Genomic DNA, 14,448 nt, shown 5'->3' on the forward strand with positions numbered 1-14,448 from the left:
ACCGGAGAGCACCACACCCGCTTTAAGGTCATTAACTAATTAACAAAAATGACCATTCCTGGCCTGGTTTTGTAAATCCTCAACCTGAGGCATAGAAGCCAGGTGACCCACCTTACGTCACTAGGAAGAGGCCATGTGACCCACCTGAAGCAGGGAGGGAGGGGGCTGAGCCAGGCTGTCAGCATTCTTAACTGCTGAATTATATACATCTCTGGAGGCAGATAAAGGCGGGTTCCACTCCACCCTGGGGTCCTTGCTTGTTTCGTAGCTTGGAGGAACAGAGCTAAGGCCCAGCTGGTAGAGAGGCTCTCAGCAGCTGGGCTGGAGATCTCAGAGCAATCAAAACACCAGCAAGGTGCTAGCAGACGGTGGAGAGTTTTTATGAGGAAGCCCTTAGCCAAGCAGAGGATCGAGAGGTAGCTGTTCTGCCCTGGATCTCGAGTTCAGCCCTAGCTCGCAGGATTCCTGGGTTCTTCTTGGGTCAGTTCACAGATAGGGTGGGGCCCCTATGGACGGTGCTCACTGTGACCAGAGGCTAGGTGAAGCATCTTCGTATTATGTCGTTCAATCCCAGGGCAATTCTCTGAAGCAAACACCATTGTACAGAGTAAGAAACAGGCTCGGGGGTGGGAGGGGGTAAAGTGGGGCTGAGGATATGGCTCTGTTGGTAGAGTGGCTACAAGCACAGAGTCCGAAGCCTTGGGTTTGATCGGCACCATGTAAACCTGAGATGGTGGTGCAGAACTAGATAGGGGAACGGAAGTTCAAAGCCACCCTTAGCTATAAAGTGAGACCCTGTTTTTTTTTTTAAAGTCTTAGGTGAAGTGACTTACTTAGGATCTTAAAGCCTGGGTTCAGAGTAGTATCCTCAGATAGACTTCTAACACTCCGCTAACTTTCCTTTGGGGGCATCCCTACCCCCAGTTTATCCCCACAGGACTCCTGGAGATCCCCAGGCGCTGGAAGACTGACTTCTGGTTAGTACAGGCTTGTAGTCATTGACTCTGCAGCTGCCAGAGCCTGCTGGCCCAGCCACGGGTCACCGGGACACCGTCCCATTAGAACAGAAGCAAGTGAGAACTAGAGACCTCTGGGGTCACACAGTGACCCACAGGGTTATCCAGGATGGTGGTGAGCTAGGAGGATCTGGTGACGTAGGAGTCTCTGGGAATAGGAACAGGAGTGGATAAGGTCAGCCCAGCCTTTGAGTGGCACCATAGGTTACAGCCTCGTGTCCAGCTTCCCTGGGTGTGTGTACCGAAGGCCTTTCTCCAGTTTGATTGATTGGCTAGTGTGGATCACAGAACTCAGGGGAATTTGATTCGTGGCTGCTGAGTTACTTTTCAGGTATGTTACACAGAATACAGGTAGACAGATAGGTAGGAACCATGGAGAAGGAGCATGGAACTTTCACCCCCTCTCCAGGAGTGCGCCCCTCCAGGCACTGCCCTGAGCTCAGCAATCTAGAACACTCAAGATCCTGTCCTTCGGTTTTTAACGGGATCTTCCTTACCCTGGTGTGACTGTGGAAGTCGCTGGCCGTTCTGCACTGACTTGCCTGCAGTCCCTCTATTCTTCCTGAGGAGACAAGGCTGAAAGCCGTACCTTAGTTTTTCTGTGGGGGAGGGAGTCCAGCCCCTTCCTCTTCCTGAAGATATGTAGGGCCACCAGCTGCCAGCCCTCTCGGCATATGTTATAGCCCAAATCCTCGCTCCCACCCCAGTCCATCTGTTGAGCTCAAGTCAGGGTCTTAAAAGACATTCAGGGCATTCAGGGCAGTGATAAGCATACGAGCTCTGACCTCATCCCTGAGGTAGTAGCTGTATACAGGAAGCACACGGTGCTGCCTGGTCCCTTCTGCTCCTCCAGTCACATGAAGACGCACAGCCATGAACCACCATCTAAGGAGCCCCACCAGACATCCTGCACCTTGATTTTAGGATTCCCAGCCTCTAGAACCTCACAAAATAGAATTCTTTCATTTATAAATTAGGCGGTCTAAGGTATTTTGTTCTAGCCATCCAAATGAGCGAAGACAGTACACAAAAGACTTGTATTCCAGTGATTCAAAGCGCTTTAGGAACAACGTGTCAGAAAATGGGATCCGAGACCTAATCTAATATAGATTTCGCAATATCACACTTTCCATAAGTGCTTGCTAAGAGTCCCCAGGGAAGCCATCTGATTCTAAAGTTATCTTTGCAGGAAGGTTGTTACCTCAGATTCAGCTGGCTAAATAGATACTCCTTTTTGATGTCTGTGGAATCTTGGGCGGTGGAAATGACTCAGTGTGTAAACGGGCTTGCTGCTTAGGCCTACTGACCTGGGTTTGAATCCCTGGAACCCACATGAAAAGCTGGGTGTAGTAGTACGCATCTATAATCTTAGAATTCTTTTTTAAAAAATTTATTTATTCTTTTATGTTATGAGTACACTGTTGCTGACTTCAGACACACCAGAAGAGGGCATCAGATCCCATTACAGATGGTTGTGAGCCACTATGTGATTGCTGGGAATTGAACTCAGGACCTCTGGAAGAGCAGCCAGTGCTCTTAACCACTGAGCCATTTCTTCAGCCCTAAATGCTTTCTTCTTTAAGTCGCCGAAGTCATGGGGCCTTTTCACACACAGTAATAGAACAGTGACTAAGACAGCATGTGACCCCAAGCCAGAAGACTATCTATGGAATTTGTAGTGATGTAATCTCTTTCATTTCTGGTGCTGGTAAACTCCCATCTCCTCGCTCCTTCCCTGATTGGTTCAGCTGGAGGTTTATTGGTTTTATAGATTTCTTCAAACAAACATCCTTTGTCTTTAGTAATTTAGACATTTTCTAATTTACAGCTTTCGGTTTTAGTCCTTTTTCCTCCCTGTTCACTTCAGATTTACTTTAGGTGTAACTGGCTCCCTTTTCTTAGATTCATTCATTCATTCATTCATTCATTCATTCATTTTTCTTTCTTCCTTCCTTCCTTTCTTTGGTTTTATAAAATATAGTTTTATTTTATGTTTCTCTGCTGTTACATAGGGCATAACATTTTCACAAGGCTTTTTTTGGGGACTAGAGTCAATGATTAGCAAAGACACAATATAGTGGTCCAACTCTCTAAAGAACGATCACTGGGCAAACTGCATACCCCCTCACATGTGCAGAAATATGCATGGAAAAGTACTAAAGTCTAGACTTGGACTTGTGTACTTTATTTCTCCTTCCTAGTGGATTAAGAAAGGACATGCATTTTAATTTGCCCAAAGCAATGCTCGTATTCTGGCAGCAACATGCTACTTCTATCACGAGGTAAAGTGAATACCCGAGCTACGAAGGCAGGAGGTATAAATGAATTTTTATTGGGAGGGAAATTGTCAACTTAAACAGCAGCAAATGAGAATGCATAAGGAAATGCCCTGTTGTCACAGACAGATGTAACCTCCAGATTATGTGATACAGGAGACATTTCAATCTGTGACCCCCAAACCCGGATGCATTAAGCGCTTTCCCATTCAATCTAACACTTCTGGATTCCTACTAAAAAGGAATTTGTAATAAGAGCATGGAAAAGTTGCTTCTGAAAGGAAACTCCAAGAAGGTTCAGAGAAGGAAAGTAGAAATCAAGAAGTTACTATTACAATCACTTAAATTGCAATGCACTACGTGTCCGTGTCTTCACAGTAACGCAAAAACACAGTCACTTGAAGAACTGGTTCAGATTACCTAAATACCAAATGTGCTGTCAGTCCTCTACACAAGTGTGGGGAAATTACTCCAGTTTATAGGAAATGAAGCCATTGATACTTTTCTACAGCGGTAACTGCACAGCAGGAAGGCGGAGACAACACAAACCAAGGGATGGAGTTCTCCCAAAGCTGCAGTGTGAAAAGATTAGAAACAGTTGACCCCGTACACAGGAATGGGCTTTCTTGCCAGAGAAGTCCAAGTGGAATAAGGACTGGAGATGTAAAAGGTTTTCTTGAGGGGAAGGAGGTTGGTGTCCCGGATGCCTTTAGTTCTCAGCCCCCTCCGCTGCGTCACCTCCCTCTCCTGCACTGTCTGATGTCCATGATGTCAAGTTGTCTCTAAGCAACTGCATGATGAGGGTGCAGTCTTTGTAGGAGTCTTTGTTCAGTGTATCAAGCTCTTCAATGGCTTCATCGAAAGCCGTGTTAGCCAGTGTGCAGGCAGGCTCTGGATTATTAAGGATCTCATAGTAAAATACGGAAAAGTGAAGAGCCAGCCCCAGGCGGATTGGGTGGGTAAGTTACATCTCTTTCTTGCTTATATCAAATGCCTCTTGGTAGGCTCCTTGGGGATTTCCTATCCTTTGTTTTCGATCATCGCCACAAGCTACTTCAGTGAATACTGGAAATAATCCCCCTTCATTTTCAGGAGAAGACCTTACTCTCTGGATTAGTTGCATTCCCTATTAAATACTTACCCAACAATCCCAGGACCACGGTGCAGATGGACCTCAGCTCAGACTCCACTTTCTCCCGTTAGTCCTTGATCAGCTGCGGCTCCTTGTCGGAGCTGTCGCTCTTCTGCTCAATGCTCGAGATGACCCTCCGGATGGACCTGCAGGCCCCGACCACGTTCTTGTACGCCACTGACAGCAGGTTGCGCTCCTCGTTGGACAGCTCAGCGCCCTGCTCTGTCATGACTTTTATGTAGGTGGCCATGTCATCATAGCGCTCGGCCTGCTCAGCCAGCTTGGCCTTCTGGATCATCAGCTTGGTCTTCTCCATGGCGAGTGAGAGTGAGCGGGATCCGGAGTCCTCCTTCTAGTTTCCGAGGCCGCGACGTGAGTCCCAACACTTTGATCTGCTCGGCTTTTTTCTTGTTTAAGATTTAGCTTTCTGAGCCTGGTGTGGTAGTGCACTCCTTTAATCCCAGCACTCTGGAGGCAGAAGCATTAGGATCTCTGTGAGTTTGAGGCCAGCCTGGTCTACAGTAGAGCAGGTTCCAGAACAGATAGGGCTAAAAGAAAAAGAAAGAAAGAAAGAAAGAAAGAAAGAAACAAACAAACAAACAAACAAACAAAAATAAGGGGGAGGGTTTCTGGAGAGCTTCTGGTCTTCAGTGTGCACCAAAACCCTGAAGAAATTGGATCCAGCCGCAGCAACAGGATACACAAATTTAGCAGCGAGAGTGGGGGCAGCGGACAGGAAGTGAAGCTTCCTTTCTCCCACATCCTTTCATGAAGGCCGCCACCAGGAGGTGTGACCCAGATTTCCGGTGGGTCTTCCTTCTCCAAATAATGTGATTAAGAAAATCTCAGTCTGGAGTGCCCAGCGGCTTGGGTTTTAGTTGACTCCAGATGTAGCAGAAACCAAGCTTGTAAGCCATGATGTGAGTGGCTGGGAACCAAACTCAGGTCCTCCGAAGGATCGAGAAGCATCTTGTGGCTCAGGCCTCGCTGCAGCCTCATTTCCTAGGTGAGTAAGGCCGATCTGCGGTCTCTGATGGTGGTCCTTTCCGACTGGTGGATTGTGTTCTCCCAGTGGCCCGCTTAGTGCTCCTACAATGGCAAGCCACTGAATACGAGTTCTCATTCTCCTCAGAATACTTTGTGATTTCTCCTTTCAGTTACTGACTTACAGGTTGTCTCTGTATTCTCTGTCTCTGCCTGTCTCTCTCTCTCTCTCTCTCTCTCTCTCTCTCTCTCTCTGTGTGTGTGTGTGTGTTTGTGTGTGTGTGTCTGTCTGTGTGTGGTGTGTGTGTGTGTGAAGGCACACACATGTCATGCAGCACATGCCCATGTCAGAGGACAGCCTTGTCTGTTGATCCTTGCCTTCTATTTGGGGATGTGACCTCTCTCCCTTGTTGCCTGCTGCCTCTGTCAGGTTAGCTGGTCCTGGAGCTTCAGGGATTCTCCCATCCCTGCCCTTATCTCCTCATGGGGTGTGCAGAACTGTACATGTGTGTGTGCCACTGGGTCTGTTTTTCCCTGGGTTCTGGGGACTCAGATCATCAGGTCTACGTGGCAGATGCTTTACCTACCAGGCTATCTCTTCCCCCTTCAGGGTCTTGCACCGAACCTAAAGCTCACTGTTTGACTAGGTTGGCTGGCCTCTAAGGGATCCATCCCGTTTCCATTCCCCAAGCACTGGGATTATGGTCGTGAAATACCCAGCCCAGCTTTTGATGTAGGTCCAGGTATTTGAACCCAGATCCTGATGTTCATGCCCCGAGCGCTTTGCAGACTAAACCATCTTCCTAGCCCATGATCTACTTTCCAATTTCCCATGCATACTTGAAAAGAATATGTCTTCTAATGTTGAATGGTGTGTTCTGAAAACATCAATTAGAGCATGCTGTTTATAGTGTTGCCTAAATCTTCCGAATCTTTAGTGATTTTTTTCTGCCAGCCTGTTTTATCAGTTATTGAGAGATGGATATTGAGATTGCCAGCCATAATTGTGGATCCGTCTGTTTCTTGCTATTCTATTTCTGCATCATGTATTTTGAAGCTCGTGATGAGATGCATAAGCAGTTTGAACTGTTCATGCCTTCCTGGTTAATTGGCCCCTGGTCATTATGATCAGCAATATTGCTATGATCTGAAATATATTTTGTGTGATGTCAGTGTAGTTACTCCAGCTTATCTTTTCTTTATTATTAATTATTATTATTTTTTTGAGATAGGGTCTCACGTATCTCAGGCTGGCCTTGAACTTGTCATTTACTTGAGGAGGACCTTGAACTTCAGATTCTCCCGCTTCCACCACACAAGTTCTTTTTTTTTTTTTTTTGGTTCTTTTTTTTGGAGCTGGGGACCCGAACCCAGGGCCTTGCGCTTCCTAGGCAAGCGCTCTACCACTGAGCTAAATCCCCAACCCCCACACAAGTTCTTTGATTACAGGCTCTCATACCTGGCTCAGTTTTTACGTCTTTGGTGTTAGGAAGATATGCCTTTTTTTTAACATTCATTTATTCTTAATTTTCCTATTGAGCACAGGATCTTATTTTGTAGCCCTGACTGGCCTGTACTTTCTATGTAGACCAGGCTGGTCTTGAACTCACCTGCCTCTGCCTCTGAAGTGCTGGGATTGAAGGCTCACAGTCATCACGTTCTTCCATTCTTAACCGGCTTCATCTTCATATTTAATCTACTTATTTTTTTTTCTTTTGAGACAGGTTCTCTCTATTGAGAACTGTCATGGAACTAGCTATGTAGACCCGTCTGACCTCAAACTCAGGGAGATCCTCCCGCCTCTGTCTCTCTCTCTCTTTTTAACCTTAAGTTTTATTTAAATAACCTCCAGTGAGAATCAACCATTTTCTCACCCCTCAATATACCTCACAAGGAGGTGTGCACACTGCCTCTCAATGGAGACGGCCCTGGCCTCTGACCCTGCCAGCTGCTGGACCTGGAGCATCCACAGTGCAGTGGGGGCTCTTGATAGTCTCATCCACAGACGCAGTAGGACACGCAGCCTCAGAGGCTGCTGTCAGAGCATTTGCTGGCTCCCACACAAACGCGATGTCCTTATTGTTGATGTCCACCACATACCACATGCCCCCCTGTGCATGTCGAGCCTGCAGTTTTTTGAGGATGTTTGTGGCATCAAAACCAGCATTGTCACATAGCTGTCATGGAATAATCTCCGGGGCCTTGGCATATGCCCCGATCAATGGCTGCTGTTTCCCAGAAATGGTTCTTGACTAATCCCGCAGGTATTTGGAAAGCTCCCTCTCAATGGCTCCACCACCAGCCGCCACAGAGTCGTTCTTGACGGCCCTCCTCACAATCATGATGGCATCGTGTAGGGACCTCTCTGCCTCCTCCATGAACTGCTCAGCACCGCCATGGAGGAGGCTGGTACATGTCTTGGCCTTAGGGCAGCCAGTGACGAAATCGTACCTCTCTCCTCCAATTGGGGTCTCTTCAAACACCTGGCAGCAGCCCAGCACATCTGGAGTCAGAGCATCCACACTGGTCTGGATTGAGCCTCCATAAGCCGTCATCGTCTTCTTCAGATCCTCCTCAGGCTTGCAGTCAGCACAGAACATGTCCCTGTCAGCGAAGTACTGGGTGACCACATCCAGTTTAGACCCGATGACTTTGGCTCCAGACTGATGGGTCTTCTCTAACTTGTTATAGCGAATGCTCCACTCGGTGTCCACCATTGCCTGGAAATCCTCCCCCGTGTGGACTCTGATTTCAGCATCATCTTTCTCTGCTTTCCGCTCAAGCTCAACGTTGAAGAGGGCAGACTTGGGGCTCTTAGACTTCTCGGGCTGCATTTCAAACCCAGCGTAAGAGAAAGTCTTCTCGAACGCAACACCAGCCCCCTGCCCGAGACTCTTCCAGGGCTCCAACCCGCACCTTCTTGATGCCCAGTCACGGTAAGCTGCAGCACCTCGTCAGGCATCATCACCGCATCAGCCGCCATCTTGTCGAAGAAGACCTTCCGCCGGGAGATCAGCTCGGAGCTCAGGGTTGCCATCACACACTTCTCAAGCATCTTCCTCTGTTCTACTTTATCCCGCTTCCTCAGTCACAGCTCTCTCTTTGGTTTTATTAACAGCCAACTGGATGGCTGTGCAGAGAGCTCAGATGATGCTCTGAGGGTGTAAACCTTCCTCCACGCGGGGCTTCCCCTGCTTCAGAAACTCCGCAGCCAGCAGGGTCACTGAGGTGGTGCCATCACCAACCTCAGCGTCTTGGGATTTGGCAATAACCACTAAAGTCTTTGCTGCAGGATGGACAACATCGAGGGATTTCCGAACTGTGGCCCCATCATTAGAAATTGTTGCTTTGCCTCGGCCACCCACAATAAGTTTGTCCGTGCCACACGGACCCAGCTCAAGCCTCAGCAATCGCTTGGCAGGCACGGGTGTTACTCACAAGCTGAGGGAAGCCTTGGGAGCTCTCAGTACCCTCTTTCAACAGGATAGCTGGTGTGGGCATCGTCTTGGAAGCCGCTTCAGGCACCCGCAGCTCATCTGTTCTCCCTGCCTCTGTATCTTGAGTGCTGGGATTAAAGATAAACACCACCATGCCTGGCTTAATATTTCTTTTGAAACAACAGGTAGTTGAGACTTGCTTAAAAAAGATTTATTTACTTTTATGTTGAATATATGTGTGTGCTGACAGAAGCATCATGTGCATGCAGAGCCCTCTGAGGTCCAATGAGGGTGTCGGACACCCTGGGTCTGGGGTTATACCTGGTCATGAGCAGCCATGTGGGTACTGAGAACCAAACCTTGGTCCTCCGCAAGAGCAGAAGACACCCTTAACTGGTGAACCTTATTTCAAGTCTTGTGTTTTTATTTTGAAAATCCACCTGACTGTCTCAGCCTTTTATATCTGTGGGTGTTTGGGCCATTTACATCTAATATAATATTTTTTCTGTCATTCTTTTTTTTTTTTTTTTTTTCCAGAGCTGGGGACCGAACCCAGGACCTTGCGCTTCCTAGGCAAGCGCTCTACCACTGAGCTAAATCCCCAACCCCCATCTAATATAATATTGATTACCTGGTTGTTTACTTCATAGCTGCCTCATCTGTTTGTTGTTCTTTTAGATTTTACTTCTAAGATTTATTAGATGAGCATTTAATTTAGGACCATTTGTTTTTTGCTATTAAGGCAGGACTCTGGGCGATCTGCCCGTAGCACGTGAATTAGGTTTTCTGGTTGCCGTAAGCAGGGACGTAATTCTGGGATGGAAAAGACTGCTTCTACTGTTCCCATTCTTTTGGGTAGTTATTGCCTGCCTTGGCTATTTTACTGCCCAGTTCTCTGTAGGATGCCCGATAGGGCCCTCTGTTCATTTACAGTTAGAGCAGAAGGCACAAAGGGGCCAAGGACAAGATATCTTCAAAGACCTGCTTCCTGTGACCTACTTCAGCTTGGTCCCGTTTCCAAGTATACAGAATAAATCCTCCAGAATAGCACCTTCACCTGGGGACCAAATGGTCTAAATATGAGCCCAGGGGAGTTGAGGCAATTGACAATTGTCTAGGCTCTGACAGTGGTGGACTCTGACTTCCTTGAGGGGAGAGACTTGATCTTGGTTAGGCTTGGGTTGCTTGTTTCTAGAACAATGTCGGTATACAGTAGGTGCTCGATGAAACAGAGCAAACGAATGAATACATATTTTTGGGCATTAGGTAAATCCGTTTCTTGTGTGATCCTGAACCATGACACCTCAGGTGGCATCCTTAGTGGGTACTGTCCATTCTGCCCATTTATAATGTTGGAGAGAGCCGATTTGGGTAAGAGGATGATTGACAGCTCCAGACTTTGGATTGGCGCGGCCGCCACCAGAGGGCGCCCGATGCTCACACTATGTGATCAGGGGCTTTTCTGCTGCTTTCTTGGCACAGAGGCCTTGGATACAGGTTGTACAGGTCTGAATTCCTGGTGCTCCTTTTCTCAGGTTCCCCACTTAGAGACAGTCCTGGGGGAATTCCCACCGGTGTTTTCCCACATAAAGAGTGGGCCCATTAGGGTGGGGACTGTTCCAAATGTTCCACGACTTCCTCCGTGTCCTGGACCCCAAACCTTTCCGTGCTCTTGGACAAGGTAAGTACATTCCTGGTATTCTGGAACTGGGTCCTCTTATCTCAGGAACCCAGCCCAGTGTCCTGCTCCTTTAGGGCGCTTCCTCAGGTTCAGGAACACCCTCCATCCAAGGTTACCCTTCATGAGATCCCAAAAGGAAAGCTCCCGCCGGAGCAGGGAGACTCCCGTGAGCAAGTTCATTTCATTCCTCCCGGTGCTGGAGTGGGTTTGCTATTGACTTACACACCGGTGGGGAAACTGCCCTTCTGAGATGAGGAGAGGCAGTTTGAGGTCACAGCTCAGCCGTGGGTGTGTTTGGTCTGCTGCACCTTCTGTTCTAGGTGTGCTGACGGCCTCAGAACCATTCTCTTTCCAGTTAGTTCTTTTACCCGAATGCAGCCCTAGAGACTTTGTGTTTGCGGTTCCCTCCAACCAGACTGTCCCTGCCATTCTTCATACCAGCAGGTCAGATGTTCTCTCCCAGAGAAGTCTTGCGTGGCTCTACCCCACTCCATCTTGCTTTGTTTCCTCTAGAGAAGTGGTTCTCAGTCTGAGGGTCTCGATCTCCTTGGGGGTGGGGGTGGGGCATCTAAAGACCTTTTCACAGATTTACAATATGATTAACACCAGCAGCAGAAATACCGTCATGAAGTAGCAATGAAAATAATTTTATGGTCGGGGGCTCACCACAACATGAGGAACTGTATTAAAGGGTCGCAGTGCTAGGAAAGTTGAGGACCGCTGTTCTAGAGCCCTTTTAACTGTCTGACGTCAGTCTTGTTCCAGGTTTCTGAGGAATAGTGCTGTCAGTTAGGGGAAGGAAGGCTCATGGCCAGCTTGTTTCCAGAAAGGCTCTGTATAGCACTTGGCAGTGGGAGAAGCCGTGTGAGCATTTCTGAGTGAGGGAGTGGGGGCGGTGGGTTCCCCGTCACCCTGTAGATCCTCAGATACCTGAGTGGAAACATCAGTTCCTCTTGGTAAAACTCTGGTTGTTTTTTATTTGTTGTTGTTTGTTTTTGTTTTTTTTCGCCAGTGAGTGGGACAGCGGTGGCTAAGAGTCGGAGGGGGAAGCGAGGTTTTCTCTGGGTGTGCTTTTGTGTGAGTTTTGAAATACATGCCTTATGTTGACTGTTTGAAAAGGTGACTGAGAGGCTGGGGAGATGCCTCAGTGGGTAAACTGTATACAACCAGGAGGACCAGAGTTTGAGCCCCGGAACCCAAGTAAAATGTTGGGTGCTGTGGCAAGCATTTTAAATTCCAGTGCCAAAGAGGTGGAGATGGGGGGCACTGTCCAGTCAGCTTAGCCTAACTGGCCAGCCTGAGGTCAACCAATGAGAGGACGCCATCTCAACACGCATGCGCGCGTACACACACACACACACACACACACACACACACACACACACACACACACACACACACACCAGAGCAAATACTCCTCTGCTTCTCCAAAACCACCACCACCAAAAATCCCCACAGAGTGGATGATTCCTATGATTCCTAAGGTGACCAGAGGTTAACCTTTACCTCTGATCTCCTTATGCATCCACGCCCGCGTGTAACCATGTTACGGCAGCAGCACACACGTGTCCCCACCGATGCCCTGACCCCCAGTGCACAAACAACAAAATCTAAGAAATCAAACCAGTCTGCCCAGGCAGACCCTGCTGACGGTGGTCAGGCCTAGGAACTGACAGAAGCTACTGAGGGGCAGGTTTGGGGTTGCCCGCTGACCCACTCTGTCCTTAGGTAGACCCCGTGTGTGCAGCCAGGTGAGGCAGAGGCCACAGTCCTCTTGCAGTGTGAGGGATAGGGGCACTTGTTTTAATTCTCGTCTGTGCAGCTTGGTCACCGGGACCATGGCACAGCACTCTAAACTCAATTAGAAATTTAACAAACCTTATAAATCCTTCCTAGCCTGAGCCTTGTAAATCTCCAGAGTGGGGCTGGCTTAGCACTTATCCATCTCCAGCTAATGACCTCCCTAGCCCAGCCTGGGAGTGATTCCGGCTGGCGACAGGTCTAATTAGAGAGCAGGAGCTTCGGTTCCTGGCACTGTGAGGAGGAAGGATGGGCTCGTCCTATTCATGGGGAACCAGAGAGGTGAGTTCCAGCCCTTGTCTAGCCTGGACCCCAAGACTCTGGTCCATGAGAGGAGAGTTGAGAATGGTATGACAAGAGTCTGATTCTTTTTAAAATTTTTTTAAATTTTTCTTCTTTTTTAATTGTTTTTTTTTTTTTTTGGTTCTTTTTTTCGGAGCTGGGGACCGAACCCAGGGCCTTTCGCTTCCTAGGCAAGCGCTCTACCACTGAGCTAAATCCCCAACCTCTAATTGGATATTTTTTATTTACATTTCAAATGTTATTCCCTTTCCTGGTTTCCTGTCTATAATCCTCTATTTCATCCCCTCTCCCTCCTCTTCTATAAGGGTGTTCCCCCCCAAAAACTACCCCCCTTCCTGCCTCCCCTACACTGGGAGGTTCAGCCTTGGCAGGACCAAGGGCTTCTCCTCCCATTGGTGACCAACAAGACCATTCTCTGCTACACATGCAGTTGGAGCCATAGGTCTGTCCATGTGTACTCTTTGGGTAGTGGTTTAGTCCCTGGGAGCTCTGGTTGGTTGGTATTGTTGTGAATCTGATTCTTTCATTGGTGTTAGCCCTGTTGAAACTCCCATGCACACCACTGTTTAGGAATGCCTGCTGTGTGACCAAGGGTCACCAGGACCCCAAATGCTCTCCCAGGTGGCAGCATGGTTGGAGGATGATCTGAGGCCATGCTGTGTTATATGTGGTGGAGTTTGGCTGTGGGTGCTGATTTCCTAGTACATGCTAGAGCACGTGACCAGGAAGGATTTGGGTAGCCCCACCACTAAGGAAGGGGCCAAACTCAGGCTTAATGATCAGGGTGGATTCCCAGCCATGGGAGGATATCAAGACGTCTCTTTGTGGATCTACAGTGCATGACTTTGGATTGTCATGAAGGCTCTATCATGAACCTCGGTGGACAGGAATCCAGCATCACCTTGGCCTTGGACATCTCTCTTTCTAGAGCCACAAGAAATAAACCCATGTTGCTATAGGCCATCTTGTTTATGTGGGGTGTGGGTCTCAAACCCTTTCTTTTACACATGGTTCCCCATGCCTGGATGCAGGACGTGCCTTGGCTCTGTGGCCTAAGGTGACAGATGCCAGGTTTTACTTCCCCAAGGCTCCTCTGACTCCTCCAGCCTTGACCTCAGAGCAGCCACTGGGAGGAGGTCCCGGTAATTGGTTCCATCCAACCCTCATCTTCAGTGGTGTGAAAGGGAAAGTTATAAATATTTTTTATCTATAACTCAGGACGAATAAAAATTTAATTACACTGAAAAATTTAAATTTCATAAGAAATAAATATTAATCTTGGAGAGTGACTTTTGTGGGAAGTTAACTTTCAAATGTCTTCAGTCTGGAGGGACCTGAGGGCTGAGAGGGAGCAGGTGGCTGGTCGTTCTGGATCTGGTGGGGGCGGGGGAGCCGTTGCTACTCCTGGGAGCGAAGGTCTCCGGGCAGCAGCAGCTGACCCCTTGGCAGCCTAATGGTATAGATAGGACTGTATTGTGCAGCCTGCTGGCTTGCCCTCCCTACTTCCTGCTCTGCCTCAGGGCACCCCTCTTGCTCTCCCTTTCCTCTCTCTCTCACCAGCAATAATAAATCACTTACCAGGCCCAGACATTTTACTAGGTTCTGAGGAATATCACAGGAGGGATATCAAGCTTCGTCCTTGTCCAGGATCTGTGTAGGTCACAGGAAGGAGGCAGACAGGAGTCTAACGGGGACAGTGCCATCCTCTCTTCTCGGTTTTTATTATGACCTTCCTATCTCAGAATCTAAGTGTAATGGACACTTAGAAAGGAGGTGTGAGAGAGACATATTCAGCTCAGTGGCTGACAACAGTCTGGGA

At 48.2% G+C, this 14,448-nt stretch overlaps 2 pseudogenes; both read right to left on the reverse strand.

Moving 5' to 3' along the window:
* Positions 1-4,001: 4,001 nt before the first annotated feature.
* On the reverse strand, positions 4,002-4,755 carry LOC116887017 (annotated as a pseudogene).
* Positions 4,756-7,321: 2,566 nt separating this feature from the next.
* On the reverse strand, positions 7,322-8,909 carry LOC116887024 (annotated as a pseudogene).
* Between the last annotated feature and the right edge of the window lie 5,539 nt (positions 8,910-14,448).

Source organism: Rattus rattus, chromosome 1 (assembly GCF_011064425.1).
Source record: "Rattus rattus isolate New Zealand chromosome 1, Rrattus_CSIRO_v1, whole genome shotgun sequence".
Taxonomy (NCBI): Eukaryota; Metazoa; Chordata; class Mammalia; order Rodentia; family Muridae; genus Rattus; species Rattus rattus.